The sequence below is a fragment of the Rhinopithecus roxellana genome, chromosome 1 (genome assembly GCF_007565055.1).
Source record: "Rhinopithecus roxellana isolate Shanxi Qingling chromosome 1, ASM756505v1, whole genome shotgun sequence".
Classification (NCBI taxonomy): Eukaryota; Metazoa; Chordata; class Mammalia; order Primates; family Cercopithecidae; genus Rhinopithecus; species Rhinopithecus roxellana.
In genome coordinates this window covers 26,014,307-26,033,644 of record NC_044549.1, presented here as the reverse complement: position 1 = coordinate 26,033,644, position 19,338 = coordinate 26,014,307, and positions in this window count along the sequence as shown.

Here is a 19,338-nt window from a genome sequence, read left to right as displayed (position 1 = left end):
TTAGGGAATTGTTTTCTTTTTCACTGTGGCTATAAGTGGGGTATATTAGAATAAATCGTCCTAACAATATATTTAACCTAGGCCCGCGAACCCTCTATCTGACCTCCTCTATTTTGCCGTGGGAGTTAATACAGCATAATTGTTTAAAAGTAGATTTGCCAAAGGAAGACTGATTTGGGCTCTGACACTAACTGTATGCTCTTGGTCAACTCATTTAACCTCTCTAAGCTTCAGTCTCCTTTCTTGTAAAAAGTGGTAATAGTGCTAGCCTCATGGAATTGCTGTGAGGATCAAATGAGATCAACACACAAACACGTGGAATTCTGGGGGCAACTGACACTACAAATATGTCCATATTATACTCATACACATAAACATGCATATATATATATATATATGTGCATATGTATAATATATATTTGAATGTGTAGGCCATTGCTTCCAGAATTGTTTTTAGAAAGGAATGTGTCCTAGTTTAGGAAAATGCCTTGATAAACCACTTGGAATAGTAACTCCAAAGGCTATTGGTCATAAAAAAAAATAATGGTGAAAACGCTCTATATTAAACAAAATAATAACCATTAAAATAGAAATTTGGCTTGGGAGTGGGGACGAAGGCAACCACACAAAGCATGAGTTTAAAAATGTTCAAAAGTCGTTAGATCTATTAATTAGCAACACTTACATGTTAGAATATTCTAAGCAATTTATATGAATTAGATGTATTCCCCTCATAAAAAGTTATTGAAGGAGGTGCTATTTTCATCTTCATTTTACTCATGAAGAAACTAAAACCCAGAGACTTGAAGCAACTTTTCTAAGGTCACACAATGATTCATAGCAATGGTAAAGCCAGGGTTCTACCCTAGGCATTCTTATTCTTGAACTGAATTCCAGTCTACTTTGCTCATCACTATCCACTTTGCTTATCAAGAATGCGTAACAATAAATGTATGGCTTTTTTGGTGGCGTGATTGATTTAAACACAAGTTCTCTCATCCTTTCACATACATTTTCATTAAGGAAATTTACTAATAAAGCAGCACACCCTATCTGAATAGGCCAGGTACAGTGCATATGAGATGACAAGACCATTTCTAAACTGAAATAATGTAGCATAAGCAAGAGCTCAGAGTTAGAAATAAACATGAGAATGTAAGCTCCACTAAGTAATATAATAGAATTTATCTTTCAAAATCTAGTCAATGTGGGATTGGATCCATCTTACTTAATTCTTGAGAGGAAGATTGTTTCCAGCTACATGTAGATCACAGTTGTTTTTGTTACAATTGAGAATACATAGTATTCCAATAATATTTATTGTATAGTTTAGCCATGCATCAGAGCATTATAAGGGTACATCTTGCTGAAAGGGAAAAATGAATAACATTTATCCAGGGGGAAAAAGTTTCACGTTACCTGGGACATGAGAAGAGCTTTGTATTTTAAGTATAAAGGAATTCATCATCAATCAGGATGATATGCTCAAAGCAGTGACATGGTACCAGAGGCAAGTTTCCTACTTAGGGTCTGTTGAGATCAGGACTCAGGATTCCCAAGGCTCAGGCCAGGACCCCTTCCCTGTACTAAAATTTTAATCCCATCAGTATGTGACAACATAGCCAAGTCAATTGTGTGTGCATTTGAAGAATGGAAGTAGTTTTTCTCCCCTTATTAGCCCCCACAAAATTTCCACTGGAGATGAAATGTCAACAAAGATAGTTTTGGAAGCTGAAAATATTTGTTCGTACCACTGTATATCATTGTGTTTTGTTTGCCTTCCTACTCCTTGAACAAAATTGTATGCAATTCAAGCGCATGCAACAAATCTGATTCACTCTTCTCTCCTTCAACCCTCACCTACGGTGAGTACATGTTCAGCCATACTTTAAAAATAGATTGGGCACTTGATAAATTTTTGTGAATGAATGATAAGTGATGAGAAAAAATACCTAATAGAATATAAACCTTCAAACAAACTTACAAGGGTTCATGTTATGAGAAGATGAAAGGGGTTTCCATTGGGTCTTCAATGACTGGTCTAGGCAGACTAAGGTTTAGGAAAGGCAAAAAGAATGAGTCAAGTCCTAGTCAACAAGGTGAAAACTTTGAAGTATAAAGTGAGGAAACAATCTACAGAAGAAAGGCTGTACTAAAATTATGTGCCATCAATTAGAATAAAACAAAATGGCACATGCTGAGCACAGAAACCTGATTAGTAAAGGTTCTAAGTGACCAGGCAAGGGCTTAGGCTAATGTACTGATGACAAAGATTGAAATAAAGGCCTAAGTGGGATTTATATTAAGTCTAGGAAGATACACAATTTTAAAGAGGCACAGAGAGTACATCTGTATAATATAAATTTCTGTTTTTTTCTAGACTCCAAGTGTTTTTAAATAAATGATTTCTAAAGTTATTGCATTAAATACACATGGAGGACCTCTGGGTATATCTCTTCCTGAGTCCATTGAATTTTACTGTTTAATTTCAATTGTTAACCATGTCGTCTGTCAATGAATTAATACAATTCTGCAACTCACCTTTTCAATAATGCTAGCTAATAAAGACATATCACTGAAGCTCAGGAGAGTAAAAACTTTCAAAGTCTATGATAAACATTATGTTCTTATTTCACAGAATGTTCAGTCTGGGTACAAAAAGAAATGCATAGCTCTTTCAGTTGAACTAGAAATCCACTTAGTCATTTTCCTTCCTGTCTCAGACATGAGGAATGAAGAAAGAATTTAGCTACGCTATTTGACTATGAAACTTACACTATATAAAATGAATTTCAAAAACTCTCAGTGTATTAAAAACTCGTAATTCGTGGGTGATTTCAGTAAGTGCATAAATGTACATACAAAAAGTGTAACAGTCTGGGTTTACCCCTTAACTTGAAGGTTTCTCTTCCGAGTGTTCCCACTTTCAACTGAAATAAGCAGTTCTTTTAGTTTTGAGTAAGTAGAAAATGACTCAAGGTATGGTTATTTAAACGTTTGATGCTTTAAAAGAAATTCCAACTTGAATTATATGTTTTCAAGAAGTTTCCCAGGGTTATCTCTAATTTCTTTGATATATATTGATTACCCATTGTGATCTGCAATAGTTCTATTCAGGAATATGAGGTGAATATATAATGACTATAAAAATATGAAAATAATATATATTTGATTTTCTAAAGCAAAAACATCACCTTGGATCTAATGGATTTCTAGAAACTCAAGTTGATTAATTAATTACTAGGCCCCAATTATCCATACTATTTTCCCCTTAAGTAAGATAGTTAAGCTTGCAGGAAAGTATTAACAAACGCTTGTTGGACAAGTGTATGTTTTTGCTCCCTAAAGAGCAAAAACTCTTTATTATTGATTAGCAAAAAAAGAAGTATTAATGACATGGAGTCAAGGATCATTGATCATATACTATAAGCAAGAACTTTCGAATTTTAATACTTTTCAGGGCCTTAGAAGTATCTTAAGTGAACTGTTTTCAATCTTTAAAAGCAACCCTTTTTCTTCTAATATAGGAATACTCTGAAGTCCAGTTTTATATTTACCCCTTGTTCAATTTATTCAAATCACAGTAGTCTCCTCACTGCTCCTAAATGTACTTTGCATACTCCAACCTCAGTGACTTTGCACTTCCTCTTTCCACTCCTTGGAACTCTTTTCCCCAAGTTATTACTGTAGCTTACCTCCTCACTGAAGCCTTCCATAAACAAGTATTTAAACTGTCAGTCCCAGCCCCCAAATTCCTTTTCCTGCTTCATTTTTCTCCATAAAGTTTATCACCATATAGCATAATATCCATTTAACTCATGTAGTTTGATTATTGTCTGTCTCTCTACCAGAATGAAATCTCAATGAGGGCAGAAGTTTGTGTCTGTTTAACATTCTTCCGTATGTTTAAAATAGTCACATAGTAGACACAGGAGACTATTGGATTCAAAAAGTCAGGTTCATGAATACATGAATTATTGTGTAAGGTAATTAATAAGCTGATAGAGGTGGGGCTGTTTGGGCTGAATCTTGATAAGAAGCCTGAGGTTTCACCTCCTCCTGTAGACACTCTAAAGGTTTCCAGGACAGTTAGATAAATGACTGGAATAATCTAGCTACCTCATATAACATATGAGGTAAGTAATTGAGGTCCCAGGAGGCAGAACACTTAACTAAAATTAACATAGCTATGGGTACCATTCTTGTTTAAATGCAAACTACGTCTTTCAAGTAGGGTAAATATACAAGATACCCTATAACTTTTAAGTCAAATTCTTAGGATAATAAGAAGACTGGATGCACATCAGACACCATTAATCAATTTCAAATACGGCACATTTATCCAAACTCTTTTCAAAGCAAACATTCTGAATGATGTTCTGTATAACATTTCACTAAGGCATGATTATGGATGCAGTACCAATATTGCAAAGTCTACAGACTTAGTTAAGTATTAAAGAATTTAAGCCTCAGTGTTCTTTATACTTTGTTCCTTACCGGGTGAATTTGGCAAAATTATAATTCTAAGCAATGTATTCCACAAACATAGATGATTCATAACCCATTCAGCTAGCAGTGCTATAGGACAAATATTTAATTTAATTTAATGTCCAGCATTTTAACATTACGTGGAGGTGTTTAATGTGTTTACTTTTCTTTCTAAGGGAAAGAAATTCACTTAATAATTGTACCTCAAGGTGAAAAGCTTGTGAGAAAATGCAATACATACAAAACAGTTATATAAGACAATGTATAAAAAGATTTATAAACATGTATGTGCTTTCATTGAAATCACCAGAATTCTGTGATGTGTTCTAGATGACAAGGAGGTAGATGAAATTATTTCAGACCTTGGCTTCTGGTTTTAAAATGCTGTTAAATCTAGTTAATTGATATGCCTCATAAGGAAAATTATTTGTCTTATTATGGAGAATGGCATCCAAGTTTTAGAGTGAAACATCCTGTGCAAGAGTGGTATGTATCCAATTAGAAAAGAATTTCTAACCGGTTGCAGTGGCTCACACCTATAATCCCAACACTTTGGGAGGCTCTCTTGAGTCCACGAGTTTGAGACCAGCCTGGGCAACATAAGGACACCTCATTCTTACAAAACCAACCAACCAAACAAAAAATCAGCAGGGTGTGTTGGTGTGCACCTATAGTCTCAGCTACTTGGGAGGCTGAGGTGAAAGGATTGATTGAGCCCAGGAAGTGGAGGCTGCAGTGAGTGGTGAACTGTGATAGTGTCTAGGCAACAGAACCAGTCCCGGTCACACACACACACACACACACACACATGCACACACACGCACACACAGAATCTACAAATGACATACTTCAACTAATTTTTCTAGAATCAAAGACATTTCAAAAAGTGCATAGTCCAAGTTTATTCCTTGGATTTTTCAGGCCTGAGGCAAATATCGAGGCCAGGATTAAATTAACACTAGATGTAACCTCTGAAGCCAAAGGAACTCCAAGGAGAAGCTTGAGATGCACATATAGAGTGGGAATCACATCATTTAGCCAGACTGAGAAGGTGGGCCTTAGTTACTCACACCAGTAGCTTTGTCCCACACCAGAAGCTGAGTCATCTTCTATTCTCAAGCCTTCCCTCCTACTGCCTCCAGCTCCTCAGATCTTCCCAGAAGGGCTCAGAAAAACTCCCAAATTGCTCTATCCTGAGGTAGCTCTACCCCATCTGCATAAATTCCCGCTGTGAAATTTAAGTTGAAATAACTTTTCCTAGTGATGATTTGTCCTTCCAGTTTGAAAATGATCAACATCTCTTCTCTCCTTTCTTTTCTTCCCAACTTAATGCCTTATCTTTGGCCCATTTTGTTAAGACTTACCATGTAGAATTAAATAATAAAGCCATGATAATTTATGAATGAAAGAATGAGCAGTGAGTATATTGTGGTCTGTGTGCCAATAAAGGAAAGAGATGTCCAAAGAGAGATGAGTCATAGGTCAGAGAAACAAAAATAGAGTAAATTAGCGAATCTTAGAATATAGGCCAAGAAAGAAATTTAGCTCTTAAGATTTTCCCATTACCTCCTTCTCCCCTCTTTTCTTAAAAGTTAAGGAGACATTATTTTAAAAGTTAAGGAGACATTATTTATTTGTATTATCCCAGCCAGCCAGCAGGAGTCTGTTATCAGGTAAGGATTTTTTTTTTTTCTATGGTTTTTGTAATGAAAGTAATAAAACCCAACTCTACACAGCCTAAGCAAAAGAAACAAAGAAGATAGGGGCTGGACGCAGTGGCTCGCGCCTGTAATCCTGACACTTTGGGAGGCCGAGGTGGGCGGATCACCTGAGGTCAGGAGTTCAAGTCCAGCCTGGCCAACATGGTGAAACCCCACTTCTACTAAAAATGCAAAATTAGCCAGGCATAGTGGTGCGCGCCTGTAATCTTAGCTACATGGGAGGCTGAGGCAGAAGAATTTCTTGAACCCAGGAGGTGGAGGTTGCAGTAAGCCAAGATTGCACGCACCATTGCACTCCAGCCGGGGCAAAAAAAGTAAAAGTCCATCAAAAAAAAAAAAAAAAAAAAAAAGGCCGATGAGGAGGGGACTTACTGGTTTAAATCACCAGGAATTCCAGAAGTGTGTATTTGTTTAAGCATAGCAGGAGCCAGGCATTTGAGCAAAGTTGTCAAGGCTCTTTGTCCTTCTTTCCATATTTTAGCTCTACATGCCTTTGGTTGTCTTTATTTTCTCAATTTTCTTTGCTATAGCCAGGCTTCCTCTATACTGAAAACATGGTTACCTGAGGATCTGAGCTTATAGCCACAGAAACTGAAATCCTTAAGAAAGAGAAACTTCATGGAAAAGGTTTGATTGGCTGTGCCCATTTTTTGAACAATTTACTGTGAGCAAGAGGATCCAGTACCATGATTGATCAGGTAGTCCTATGTCCACCCCTGTAGCCAGGGAGCAGGAGGGCATCATGTATGACAGCACCTCAAAATCACAGAGACAGAAACCCATTCCCCAGTGAGCACACAAAAATGACAGACATCCACTTCATTTTCCTCATATTATTTTTAATTGATTCTTAGGACTAGGCTTTTCCATTCCGATTGTGCACTACAGGACCTTTTGATTATCAAGGAGGAAAATAGAAATATACTGCAACATGGGAAACCTAATTTTATTTTCATCCTTTCCTATTTTAAAGGGCTAGATTATCAGCTCAGAGGGAAAGAGCACATTATTTGCAGGTACCAGATAATGTTTTTTCTCCTTACTATCTTATGCACTATGTAATTATGTGGGGAATAACAGAAGCACTGGTATTGTTTTATACTTAGAAATATGTGAAATAAAGTGACAAAATAGATATCTGAGATATATCTGAGGTATTTGCAAATACATTTATTTCCCCTAGATATAAGGTCAATATAAGGTACACTCAAACGATTTGACAATACAAGCAGGTTTTGAAGGTGAGTTACTCTTTTAAATTTTATTATAAAATTTTCCATCAATATGCCAACTTCATCAGTTTGCTGTCATCCTTGCTATAAAGAAACAAAAAAGTAGATTAATAGCCAGAAATTCATATCGGTTAATCTTTTTGATTCAACTATCCCTGATTTCACTCTTTGAGGTATGTTTTCAGTTTTTGCAGTCATCAAAACAAGTGCCTGCAAACATTTTCAGATGAAATAAATCAATATTTTGGTTTTCTTCTTCAAGAAAATTGCCAACTCTTAGGAATGGTAATTTTAAGGAAGGAGCTGCCCTCAGCCAATCCTAAATTATTCTTTTCATTTGATCTAACCACATTTAGTTGACTCTGTCTATCTTCTTCAAATATAATTATTTGAAGAATAACTCAATCCCCACTCCAGCCTTTATTCATTATCCCAGCTTTCTCCAAAAATTACCTACTCTCCCACTTTGCCTCTACAATATTGCTGCAGCATCTCTTCCTCCATGGTACGATTGTATGCCAGAGGCTCTCCAGAGCTGATTGTGCACATCTCTTCTCAATGCAGCCTCCGGTGATGTCATGTTGGCAGCTTGAAATTGCCACTGTGGCATTATTTGTGCCCTGCAGAAATTGGAAATTGTCAAATACTACAAATAAAGGCTTTTTCTCTGAGTGCTGGTTGTTAAACATTTATTAGCACAATACTGTCCATGGAGCTAACTTTGTCTTCACTGGCCACTCTAACAGCAGCAACATAGTGCATAACAGCCTGAGTTTGGTGTCAGATAAACTGGAGTTTGAGTTCTGGCTTACCTACTTAGAATTTGTGTGACACTGAGACAGTTATTTCACCTCTCCAAGTCAGTTTTCTCAAATAAAATAATACATGCAAAGTCACTGGGACAGGAAAGTGCTGATTAACCTTAGTTGTTTCTCAATAGTTCTTAATCTTTCATGTCTAAGCCATAGAAAGTTTCGATTATCTATGGTTGCAGTTGCATGTTATATTTGCTCTCTCCTTCACCATTAAAACCCCTCAAGTTTTAAAAAAGATCATCATCATATTTTGTTTAGTGTGTTTGGTAGGCAATGAATCCATAATAAATTCTGCTTTAGGGCATATTGGTAGAGTAAGCAGACAGTCAGGCATGGGTGCCCAGTGATGCTTGAAATGCATTTAACAGAGTATAAAGACATCAATGACTAGTGAAGAGAACAAGAGATTAAGATTAAGGATGCCTAAATTTCAATCTCAGCACATGGCATATAAAAACTACACAAATTCCAGGATTAGATAACTATAATTTTAACTCCCTGTTCTGTCTCTGTGTAGCCTTCATCAACTTTTTGACTTTAGCTTCCTCTTCTGTTGAGTGCAGTTAAGAGTAGCTTTGTACTTACCCTGAAAAGTCGTCATGTGGGTCAAATGTATAAAAGAATGTTAAATGTGTGAATAGTAGTCTCTGAATAAAAGGTGGCTATTATTCTTCCACTAGTTGATTGCTTGGTTTAATCTTCCTAAGCTTCATAGACTTTAACTATACCTATAAAAGTAAGAGGGCTGGTTTGGTGCTCTCTTAAGAGCCTTCCTTGTTCTGAATGAAATTCTTTGTACCTAAAGCCTTTTATTTTAGAAACAGAAGTCTTAATGCCAATATTCTTTGGAAAGCAAAAATCCCTTTTTTCCAGTTCCACTACTCCCAGCCCAGGCCCTCATCACCTCTCATATCTATACAGCAAGTTTAAAATCAGTGTTCCTGCCATCTGGCTCTTCTCTTTATTCTCCAGACCTCCCCTGCTTATCTTAACACAGACAGACAGACAGACAGACACAGACAAATTTGATTATGTCACTTCCTTTCTTTAAAATCTCTGCTGGAGTCATTTAATCTTCACAATGAAAGCTACACTTAATAGCAAAATCTATACAGTACTTGACATTCTTGCCCCTAGTTGTATATTTGCCCCTTTTTGGTTTCTCAAAACATATCACAACACTCTGTCATGAACTTTACGCTTCACTCACTGTTTTCTAAACATAACATGGCAGGCTTTCTCAACTGTTTAATTACATATGTGGTTCCCTCAGCCTGAATGTACCTCCCACTCCCATCCCTTTGACTGGGTTACTCCCACTCACATTTCAAGACTCACCTCACATGTCAAATTGTCTGTTAAGCCTTTCCTGATCCCCCCAGGCAGTGTTAGTCACTGCTGCCACTGTAGTTCTACAGCCTTAGCACTTACCTCTTTTATATATTTATCTGTTTACAAGTGTGACTCCTCCACTAAAACAGTGACTCCTTAGAAGGGATGTACCACAAGTCTGGAGTCAGACTGTCTGGTTTACAACCCCTGCATCAACACATTAGATGTGTGAGTTTGAGGAAGCTTCTTAGCTTCTTTAATCCTCAGTTTTCTCACCTACAAAATGGAACTAATATGCTGCTGATCTCAGATAATCCTTATAATATTGAAATGAAAAAATGCATGTAAAGCTCCTACCTCAATGTCCGGCATATATTAAGGGCTTAGTTAATATTACAAAAAATGATGATGATAAAGATGGCTATAATGGAAGAGATAGTAAAGCAGGAGGAGGAGAGAAGGTGATGGAATAGAAACCTCCTTTATGCCTTTGGCACCTTGGCCTCTTCCCAATGTCTAGCCTGTAGTAAGCGCTCAGTGCATGTTTGCTGAATGAATGCTTGTGTGATACAACTTTACAACACAACCAAAATGTCAAATTCCAGCTCTTCTCTCATATCTGATTCAATGAAGTTGAATCAACTTTTGGGATGCCAGAAACTCAAGTTCTAACAAAGAGGAGAAATTAGATGAGGAAAAAAGAATATGGGGGAGAGAAAATGGCAAGAGCTGGGTTGGAGGTGCAGAATATAAGTATACAAGTCAAACTATGCTCTTTCACAGCTTTGCCTCAGCATTTTGGTTGTTTTTATTGCTGGGGACTGAAATAGGCTTTAAAGAAAAGAGTGAAGATGTGCAGATTCCAAATCTAGACAGCAGCCCCAACATAGACACCAACCCAGGGTCTAAAGACAGTCAAAGCAAAATTCCTTTGATGTGCTCCGAGAGCCTGCAGGCAAAATAGCAACTCAGCAAGGGGTTGGAATGCAAGTGGCATGGAATGAAAACGTGTTTTCCTGTTACAGGGTCGAGGAAGGGAAGGACAAACCTCACCAATTAAAGAAATCCTTGGATGGAAAGGATTGGAACATTGGGAGTGGAAGTCCACATTAGCGGAATAGTATGTTCTGAAGGCATTTGAGCCAATGAAAATCTGATTCACGGTACATAAAACCTGAGGAAGATTACTTCATGGGTATGGTAGAAACGGTGTCGGAGAGAGTAAACTGAGCAAGGGAGAAGAAGGGAGGAGAGGGAGAGGGAAGTGCTGCTGAACTTATTTCAAAGAAGAAGAAGAAGAAAATGATCTCTTGTTTTTCATTAAATAACAGATGCTCTCCAGGCCAGAGTCGCGGCTGATTCTGTTTTGCGTTAAGTGGAGGAAAAACCAAACCAAAACAAAACGGGAAAAGATGAGCGTTTCCGTTTCCTCCTCCCTTCCTCCAACCGAGGTCTTCCTTCAGCCCCAGGGCCCGCGAGGGGGAGGTCTTTTTCCTTTGCTGCCCGAGACTTGCGTCCTTCCGGGGCCCGGAGCAGCCCGTGTTGCGTTTGGTCCCGAGACCGGACAGACGGGGAAGCTGGCTCAGCCTCTCTCTTCCTGGTTTTCTCTCTCCCTGGTTTTCTCTCTCCTCTTCCCTCCGCTCCTCTTCTCAGCGGGCACTTGCTCTCTCGCGTATCTCCGAACCCGGCGGTTCGGAGCAAGGGCCGTTGATACTTCTGGGGGATTGGGAGGTTTCCAAGTGGTACCCCAATCCTTCCTCTACAAGGAACCGTGTCTTTATGAGCGGGGAGTGATTTCGATGGCCGAGGACCCTTGTCCTGCATCCCGCGGAGCTGACCCAGGACCGCTGGGTGGGCGGCGCTCTAGCCCTGGACGCGCTGTCTCCGGAGCCTTCCCGGAGGAGGCTGGGGCAACACCCACCGCTGGGAAAACTATGGCTCCTGCCTTGTGTAGAGGAGATCTTGGTCAGGTTGTGGCCCCCGCAGATCGTCCTGGGGTTCTGTTCTTCCAAGTGAAAGGTCAAAGCAAAGTTCTGCTTTGTTAATAAATCATAAGCCTCTTACTCATTTCAGGGAAGTGGGCAGACTGACTTAGGTAGATGAGTGTCACAAATATGTTAAACAAAACTAGCAAATACAAGCCGGTCTCTTGCCATTATCGTTGGCAAGGCGAAGTCCAAGGTTTTCCCATATATTTCCCTGGGGATATTCCTCGTACCTTCCACCCCAATCAACCTGTATTATAAATGGCACTGTATTCTTGATAGCGTTGTTTAGAAACGATGATTGCACTTAAATCAACAACCTAAACCTACATTAAATTAAATACAACTGTTTTTAGTTAAAAAGAAATCCTCAGCAATCAAGAATGCATAACTTCGCAAAGGCTAATAATTGAATTGCTCCTCTAGAAACTGTGAACAGGGTTGTGAAATGCATGACTACAGCTGAGTGGCTTGCACAGTGAAAGGCCTGTTCAAGTCTTAGGGCTTCTGGGGGAGTGTTTTGTATTTAGGTGAGAATGCTGATCTCTGCACAATTGATACATAGAAAGTAATTGAATTGATGTGGGAAACAAAATCATAAGCAATCCTTTGGCAATATCTGAAAGGTAGTATTTAATTCTCTGTCATTCAAGAAAAAGGAGCAGTTCAGCTTTCAAAATGTATCCACATTATACAGTCAGCCAATAAAGTATAATCCCCATTCAAGCTATTAGAGTACAACATAGGGTGACAGTGGGATTTTTAGCTTGGTTAAAGCAAATAAAATACTGTAGAAGGAATGAAATCAAACTTGTTGAAACTTGGATTTGCAGAAATATAAGGCAGCTTGGAGAAGATGAATTCAGGTGGAAAATGACCTTTTGATTATGTTCAGGAAGGCATTAGAATGTCAGGAGAAATGCTGGAAAGGAGATTTATTACCATAAGCACAGTTGACAAGTTCCATTTTGTCAAGTCTCTTGGATGGAAGAAGGAAACCAGCATTTCAAGAGGTGATTAAAAGAGATCTGCAAAGTCTTCAGTAATTCAGGGAGACTCAAATACAGAAGAGTTCTGTTGCCCTTAGTCTGCTTAGAGACTCGAAAAACCCTATTCTTGGGTTTCCACCACAGATATGCTTATTCCTTGTCAGAAAGTTTGTACTAGATACGTTTTATGAGTTATAAGATGGACTGGACCAACATATGTGTGTATCTTACTTTCAATAGAAAATTTCTCCCTACCCCTCTTCCTTGTTTCTCTTTCTCTGTATTTGTATTTTTACATAACTATATATGTATACATGTGTGACTCTACATGTATATATGTATAAATATATATAAATATATATATATATATACTCTTTGTATATACTCTTTTACATTTTGAAGTCTGCCTTCACAGTCAATGACTCATTGGAGACACATATCCACTTTTTTGTGGCCAACAGGTCTAATATTAGAATTCCCATTTTAAAGATGAGGAAATGAGGATAAAATAAGAGAAGTGATGTGTCTAATGTCCTTTTCATTTTGCTACAAGATCTTTCACAATATTTGTGATTCATAAGCATGAACTAAATCCACGTGAGCCTCAACATATTCCCCTTTCATGACCATTTTCCTTCTCTTCTTTTCAATTAACATATTTGGTTAAAATCCTGTACAATTTCAATAATTCTGCATATATACCAACTTTCTTGGCTTTATTTTTCTCACTAGCTCTTATGACTATTTAACTTACCTTAAATTTTACATATTCATCTGTTTTGTGTGTGCCTTTCTGCCACAGAAAATACACTCAAAAATATAGGAAATTATTTTTAGGGGTAATTATTTTTAGGGGTAGGTGAATACTATTTTCTGCTGTGCCTCCAGTGTCTAGGAAAGTGCTTCACAAACAGTAAACACTCCATAAATATTTGTTAAATCAAGCCGTGCATGAATGACTCCTTACAAATTGTCCATTTGGATCTAATTACCATCTTTCTGCCAATGCTTTCTGTAAGGAAAGAGTAGTATTAATTACTTGCAAGAAAAATCATGAAAGTAAGCTCATTGCAAGACTCTTGATACTTGGTGGGGAAAATGAAATTCTTTCTTTGTTTTCCTTAGTTCTTTCTGACTATTAACAAAATGCAGTGTTTGGAACCTCATGTGACATGGCCAAATGATGCTTCTGCTAAGGCAAGAAAATTTTTTATGAGTCTGGTGTCTTTACTGTCTCCTACTCCTCATCACCTCGCTCTCATGTGTATATAAACTTCAGGCAATATCCCTTGTCTACGACCAGTAAAGAATGTATTTTTCCTGGACCAGTGCCTTGCACTTACAATCTTTCCAGACTTTTCCCTTCCTCATTAAGTTTTACCTGTCCCTTTTCCCATTTCTTCCACTGTGTACTGTCCTTATTGTTTTAGCTTCCAAGATAATACATTTTAATTTTGTTAGAATCAAGTAGCCTCAGAATTGGATGGACACACAGTATGGTTTCTCTCCCAGTACAGCAAATCTTTTTTTACAGGATTGACAAGTGAGAAGCAATGTGGGTGAGAGCTCACTCTCTGGACACAAGACAGATGTGCTTTCTGCCTTTTACAAAGGCAATTATTTAACCTTTTAAACTTCAGACTCTTCATGTAGAGAATAATGACAAAGCAGTTGTCATCTCCTAGGGCTGCTGTGAGGGTTAAATGGGAAAATGCAGTCAGAGTGCATGGAATAATTCCTTGTCAGTAGTAAGCACTAATAGGTATTAATTAATACTGGTAACATCCTTGATAAATTATCTTTCAGATTCCATTTCAGTGTCATCAGTATTGGGGAAGGAGACCACTACTTTCTTGAGTTAATCAGTTCTTTGTAAGACAAATCGTCCAACTGCTATTAAGATTCTTTGTAATAGCCTAAATCTATTTCCTTATAACTTCCGTCCATTGGTTCTTGGTGTTTACTTAGAGAAATATAGACCAAATGTGTGTCATCTCTTTGACAGGTCAACGTTTAAGATTTTTAAACAGAATTATTATGGCCTATCAACATCTACTCCATTGCAACCTAAGATTTCCCAATCACGTCAACTGTTGTGTGTGTGTGTGTATATATGTACACACACATATATATATAGTGGTTTCCCATCCTGACACCAACCTGACTGTTCCTCTTGTGATATACTCCAGTTTACCTATGCGCCTCTTCAAGAGTAGCATTGAAATTTGATGCAAGAACCTAATTGTTATCTAATGAGTACAAGCCACAGGGGAGATATTATCTCTCAAGTTCTGGACATTGTATTATTAATGGAGGCTGAGATCTCATTAGATTTCTTAGCAACCTTGTCACACAGTTGGGGACATGTCTAGCTTGTCAACCAAAAGTTAGAACTCCATGTCTCTTTCACATGAATAACTGATAAACTAGCCTGTTCTGTACATGAGTAACTAAGAATGTGTCTAACACCAAGGTCTAGCATTTTTTTCCCACTAAATCTCACTAAGGAAACTTCTGGAGACAATACCTTCAACCTGCTCTTCACAAACTTTATTTTTCCCTTTCAATACTTACGAATGATGGTATTCACAAATACTACAAATGCCCATAGACACACCCATGATTATTTGGAATTCTCATCTGCCAGTTGTAACTCCACCCTTTACTCTTCTGTGGAAAAAAGCATATCAGAACTCAAGTGAGTCAACTAATGAACTAAATTCAAAAAGCAATGGCCTAAAGCTTTTCGAAGAACTTAAGCGAAAATCTCTATTATATTGGGGAAAAAAAGAATTTCTTATGCATTGTCAAAACAAGAAACAAGGCACAAAAATAAAGAAGAATCTAACACATTTGACTTCATTAGGATAAAAACATCACCAATATATCATAAAGAGAATGAAGCATATTTGCAAAAAGTGTAATGGACAAAAGACTAGCACATTCACCCAAATTGTAAAGAACTCTTCTAAATTACTAAGGAAAAGATAATCAAATAGAGAAACGGCCCAAAGACTAAAACATGTACTTCATAGAAGAAGAAATCAAATCGAGCAAAAATCACGTGAAAAAGATTAGCAGTCAGGGAAATGTAACTTTACACTCAGTGAGATAGCATTTGACACTCACTAAAATTATAAAAATGAAAATGACTACTAATGCAAAATGTGAAGGAAAAGTTACAATAATAAGAACTCACGATCTGCTAATGGGTACGGTTTTATTTAACATAACAAGAGTTCCAAGTGAATGGTCCAGTTTTAGAAGTGGCTTCTTCTGCACAGTCATTCAAGGATCAATGATTCTTTTATCACATTACTTGGTCATTTTTTAGGTATTGTCTATTTTTGCATGTTCTGTCAGCTGGATTGCAGGCATGTCTGTGTTCCAGAGTATGGGAAGGGGAGAGAGAATACAGAAAGTATATATGAATTTTTTAAGGCCTAGACCAGAAAATGTCTTACCTCCTTTTCACAAGACTCCATTAGCAAGAACTGAGTCATACGGCCACAAATGACTGTGAGAAGGCTTGTAAATGTCTTCTCCAGCCCTTTATTTTTATGAAATAAGACAGGAGCAGATAGTAATGAGCAATTCTATTCCTAGAGATTTGTTTCCAAATGTGGACCAGGAGTTGTTGTTCAAGAACAACATTCTTAGAACATAGAAGCATTGTTTTTGTAACTAAAAAACCTGGAAATAATTCAATTACCTGTCAACAATAGACTGAATAAATGAATTAGGGTATACTATAAAGACTATATATAGCCATGAAAATAAGATAGTGTTATAAATCAGTATAGACTAATGCTATAGCTATGCTAAAAGATAAGTCAAAAATATACACGGGATGATACCATTTGCATAAAATTAAAAAGGGAAAAATTTGACAATATAATATTTAAGGATATCTAAATGGATGATAAGCTGAAGACAAATAAGATAATGAAACTACAGAAGTCAGGATAACGAGTCACTGTCTTTTGAGAGGAAGGAAGGAGGTGAGACTGGGAAAGGCACTCAGTACAGGCTTTCCCCTATTTCCTACTTGGAGGTGATGACATCAGAGTATTTCCTGCCTTTTAAAATGTACAGATATGTTTGCTATAATTTTCTGTGTATATATTGAACAACAAAACTTTTTCTAAGAAAACAAATTTAAAAAGTAAAAAACTTTAAAAATCGTTTATTTTCAGTATATAAGAAGCTACTTGTGACATGCAATTGGCAACACAAGTGTCAAGACAACATAATTGTTGTTTTCCTACAGGATGAATTTGCAGTGGAAATTTCAGCTATTCTGGGCCCTACTTCGGTGAAGATATTTTGGGGATGTTGAAGAATGGATGCTTCTTCCATCACATGATGCAGGCTCCTTCTTTCTGTCTTCCGTCTTCTGGGTAAGTCAATTCATTCTGTGCCCACTTGCATGCAAATCATACAACAGTGAACAAATTTATTCAAGCATATAAGAACATTTCCGATTTTAAAAAGTAGCAAGCTACAATGGACTGAATGTTCATGTCCCCCAAATTTTACATGTTGGAATCCTAATTCCATACACAATGGGATTGCATTTGGAAGTGATTCCATTTACTTTTGGGAGGTAATTAGGTCATGAAATGGAGCCCTCATGAATGAGGTTAGTGTCCATACAAAAAGGACCGCAGAGTGCTCTCTTGCCCTCCTTTGCTACGTGAGAAAATCAGAAAAGGGCAGTCCACAATAGGAAGAAGTCTCTTCCCAGGACTCACCACACCAGCACCCTGATCTTGAACTCCCAGTCTCTACAACTATAACAAATATAATTTTTTTCTTGACTTTAAGCCACCCAGTCTGTGTGGTACTTTGTCATAGCAGCTCAAACTGTGACAAAAACATATGTCAGTGTTCTCATCAATTCCTTCAATGCAGCAGAGTGATAAGAATATGGTTCTAGAATCAAGGTGGCTGGGTTAAGATCTTGGTTCTGCTCTGTCACCATAGACAACCTTCTTAAGATATCTAAGCCTCCATTTCTTCATCTATAAAATGATAATTTAAATAGTATCAACTCTGCAGGGATATTGTAGGGAATAATATAATATATAATGATTTTACACATGCCTATTTTATAGTAGGTGCTTTGAATGTTGTTAAAAAGTACAACAATAGAAATTCTTTTCAGTTAGCAATTGGTTAATACCAAGATAGTAGAAATATCACATACTGCATGGCCAAATATAGTCTTTTAAATTTTGTGCAAAAGCTAGTTCTAACGTGTGGTAGCCTTGGTATGTAATGGGCACTCGATAAATCTTAGCTCCCATTTACTTTAAAGTATTCAGAAACTTTGTCCTGTTTCTTTCAATATGTTATTACCTATGAGTCTAGTAATTAGAGCGAAAAGTTATAATTAGGACATAGGCTAGAGAAAGTCAATATCTCTATAGTGTTGTGAGTTTTTGTCTTAAAATTTTTGCTGTCTTGGAGTTCAGACTTTTAAGTGGTCAATGATGTAAGATAAAATTATGTAAAATTAAATGGGATAACTATTTGTAAGTTTCTAGTACTGTAACAGCATGTTATAGGAACTTAGTACAGTTAACTTTTTTCCTCATTTGGAGTTGCTTTAGATACTGCATAAAACATTGTAAAATATATCCTTAATATATTTTTGTCTTTGGAGTTTGAGTCTGATTTTTGGAAATAGCTAAAAGCCACTCAGAGCCAAGTATGGTGAATAATGTGAGTGAACAAGTTGTATAATACCATTTTTGGTAAAAAATGAGGTATTATAAAATTAATGAGACTTTTTCTTGTATGGTTTATAAACTGGCTCTGAAGGCAATTCTAAAAAAATGTTCCACACATGGTTTAGGCAGTGACAGTATCTTTGGAATAATTTTAAAGACTGCTTTTTATCTTGTCAGGCCATGTTGACATCAGCCATATGCAGTACAGCTATGTTTGTTATTAAAGTATTGAAATAATTCTCTACTTATTATTAAAAGCCTTTGTCTTGAATTCTCCTAAATATGATTCCTCCAACTGCACAGCTGCTTCAGCCTCTAGACTAGGTTAACCTGTGGTATGCAAGAGGTCTCTAACCTTGTTTTAATACTACAGCAGTATTGATTCTGATTGGGATGTAGAGCTATTCAGTTTGCTAATTATTTTGAATGTCACTACTGCCTGTCATATTGTCTGACCAGCAATTTTATTGCCTTGGCATTACTCATTTGGATGTTAAGCATGGGCAGCTTGAAAAACATCAACAACAATATCTTTCTGGGATGACTAGAACAGAAAATTAGTCGTTCTTCTCTGAAATACCTGATCATGGTAGAAATTCTGTTCTTAATCAGGTGCTACATGAAGCAGATTAAGACTTCATATACCTGACGTCAATAAACAAATTCTTTGTCACTGCAGGATAGACAGAGAATAAACCTGAATACTTCTAAAGTTATTTCCAACAACCTCATAATTGTTAAAGCATTCTAATTCCACTGATAATTCCATGGGATTTCTAGGTATGATAAAAAAAAAAAGTAGAATAAATTCCTTGATGCTTATAAGGCAGATAGTATAGATCAATCAAATCTAGAGATGTGGTTGGAAAAAAAATCTTTACAAATCCATTTAGACATTTATGGTCCATTTACTTTCACAATTTTCAGTTGTTCCCCATTGTACTCATTTCGTTGATATTTTATTGGTCACAAAATGGTGATTGTTTTACTTTTGTCATAAAATCCCCACCTTACTGACAATTTTCGATTAGAGTTTCACTT